Source organism: Charadrius vociferus, unplaced genomic scaffold (genome assembly GCF_000708025.1).
Source record: "Charadrius vociferus isolate BGI_N301 unplaced genomic scaffold, ASM70802v2 scaffold906, whole genome shotgun sequence".
NCBI classification, from domain to species: Eukaryota; Metazoa; Chordata; class Aves; order Charadriiformes; family Charadriidae; genus Charadrius; species Charadrius vociferus.
In genome coordinates this window covers 180,970-183,928 of record NW_009648878.1, presented here as the reverse complement: position 1 = coordinate 183,928, position 2,959 = coordinate 180,970, and positions in this window count along the sequence as shown.

Sequence of the window (2,959 nt, the reverse complement as noted above, 5' to 3'; positions counted from 1 at the left end):
GCTGGCCGCGAAGTTGCGGGCTCTGGTTGCTGTTTTGCCGTCAACCAGTTGCGCCTCCGCAGCGGGTCCGGCGCACACGTGGAGCGCCGCGGCCTCCGCGCTGCCACCCCTCGCCGAGACCCCGCCGAACCCTCCACGGGTAACACGGGGGTATGTCCGTAAAAAGGACTTCGAAGCGGGCACGCATAAAGTATGCGAAGGAACGCGAAGGGCAGGACAGGGATTTTGCAAAAGTAAAACCCCAGAGAGCAAACTGCTTCCTCCGCCGTCACCTGGCACACCGTGTTACCTGCGCCTTCTCTAGGTAGGAAAGACATTTCTCTCCCCTGGCACAGGCTGATTTGTTCGACAGCCTCTTGCTCTGCTCTTGCCCACACCATCAAGTACAGCAATTATGGCTCATGTGTGTGCTGGTATCCATAAGCTACGTGCTTTACCTTGCTTACGCTATCACCTTTCTCTAAAGTACATCACCTTTCTCTAAAAAAGTCTGTAATTTCCTTAAAACTTACAAGCAGAGTTTTTTATTAACGGTTTAGTAGATATATTTTACTAGTATGTCTCATTACAGTGTACAACCAGGTATCTTTTGGGAAACAAAAGTAGGAAGACAAAACAGCCAAGTTATAATCCATCTACATCCTAACATAAAAGAATGTCGTGGTTTGGGCTGGACTGACCACTGAAGCGAACGACAGACGCTCTCCCTTATCTGTCTCTCTCTCCTCTGTTTTACCTCAAACCAGGACAGAGAAGATAACTGGTGGGTATTTTTTTGGTATCATAAGTGCTGAGAAATACGTTCAGGTATTAAAAGTGCACTTCTTAAAGTTTAGCACTTCCCTGCAACGCAAAACCAGCCAGGGTGGAGTGTAAGCACCTGAGTAGAAACTAGTTTTGTGTGAGACACCACACGCTTTAGGGCCTCCTCTTATTTCAGAAGTCATCAATAATTTTGCAGCGCTGTATAGCTTTATTACTGCCCATTAATGGTGCTAAAGAGAAGTGTGATTCAATTGATAAGAAATGCTATTTAAGGTGTATATATTTTCCTCTGAGAAATACAGTAATTATAATGTATTTTTTCAGTAACCTAAGATGTTCTTTGGTACAACGTACTGTTTCTTTAAATATTTTCATGACAAAATGGAAAAAGAATGTGCTATGTGGGGAAGAAGCTATGTAAAAAATCCATTTTGGGCACATGAAATTATTATCATACCGCGTAACAATAATATTGGTCTCAATATCTACACTTCTCATCTACGAAAACATTGCATAACTTTCCATAGTGCCTTCTGTCCTCACTATCCTGGGGGCAGAGCGATTGAGACATAAGGTAGAATGACTTACCTCAAACTCCCAAGTGAGTCAGTAGCAGAAGAGAGGTTATGACTCACACTCAACATACAAGCTTGTGTTTTTCCCTCTGAAGCTGGAAACATAGCAGAGAACAGTGGGAGGAGCAATAATTTAGCAAACCACACCCTGCCTTCAACATATTTCATTGGATAATAAATTTCTGTGACGAGCAGATACCATCCAGGGTTGGTGTTTGGGCTTTTTTTTTTCACCTTATCTATGGAACCCACATGGTAAACTCCATGGCGTTCAGTTTATCTTCTTAAAAAAGATGATGGGATGAGCTCACCCTGCCAAGGTTCAACTGTGTGACAGCCTACATCGAGGTTAAAGGAACTAAATGAATGGAAGATATTGCCAGATTGCAACTGATGCAGTGGGGGATAACCCTAAGCAAAATCAGATTCTAAAAAAGGTAAGAGAATTCAATATACAAAAAGTACAGTTCACTGAAATAGCACATTAAAAAAAATATTGTGCAACACATAATACATTACATACCGAAGGCTGCGATGATTATGAAAAGATGGGTCCAGATGCGGTCACTGTTAATGAGATCCCACAGATAGGCAGAGTTCATTGGCGTAAGCCAACCATACAGTGCTTCCTGACCGTACAACATAATTCTAAAAAAATGCACAGCTAATCTACAATAATTGTTTTATTACTTTCCTTTAAAATATGTGTCATTCTAAAATGTTACTGAAAATTCTAGGAAGTGGGCAGTTCAAACTAACATCAGCGACCTTTCAAGTAGGCTACAAATACGAGATACTTTGTATCTTACTACAGCAACCAAGTTATAGGCTGTTGCAGGTATGTATTCCAATATACTCTTCCGTTGCTATATCATAAAATTCAGGTATGGTCTTCTAGGTCATTAATGGCAGATTTTGGATGGATGTGAAGAGAAGCTCAGAACACTTGCAAATAGGCAGTAAGTATAGTTTGTAGGAAGGTAAAAAATTTCCTGAAAGGAAAAAAAAAAAGCCAAAACCACAAAGCAAAAAAGCAACCAAACAAAAAAAAACCCATCCTAAAACATGTTTTTTTCCCCTGTTAAAAATTTTCTGTAAAACATATTCATATTAAAAATGCCAAAAAATGCAGAATATAATCATATGTCTTCAAGACAAAATTGGTCATCACCATTTTCTAGTCTGAGCCCCTACACAAGCCGTACAATAGCTATTACCTCCAGCTGAAATAGACTTGTCACTGAACGGAAGTGTTACAGAAAGACACAAGTTGTTTATTTAAAGTAAACCCACAATTAACTGCTGCAAAGGTTATTTACCAACATTATTAAAAACTCAAGCTGTATTTCTAGCTTGAGTTTTCCAAGGCAAACTTTTTGTCTTTGAGTTTTTTTGGATATCAGGTAATTTCTTGTGGCGGAAGTTTTGGATAATAGAGGTTCTCATCTCAACAGTGCTGTAGAAAATTTGTGCATAATTCTTCAAATAAAAAACATTTTATTAAAAATATTACTGCTTACACAGTGAAGTGATCAATAACTATTACTTATGGATCAATGCAGGTGCAGGTACCCAAATTTTCTCCCCATCCTAACACTTACCTTTCCTTCCTCAAGGCT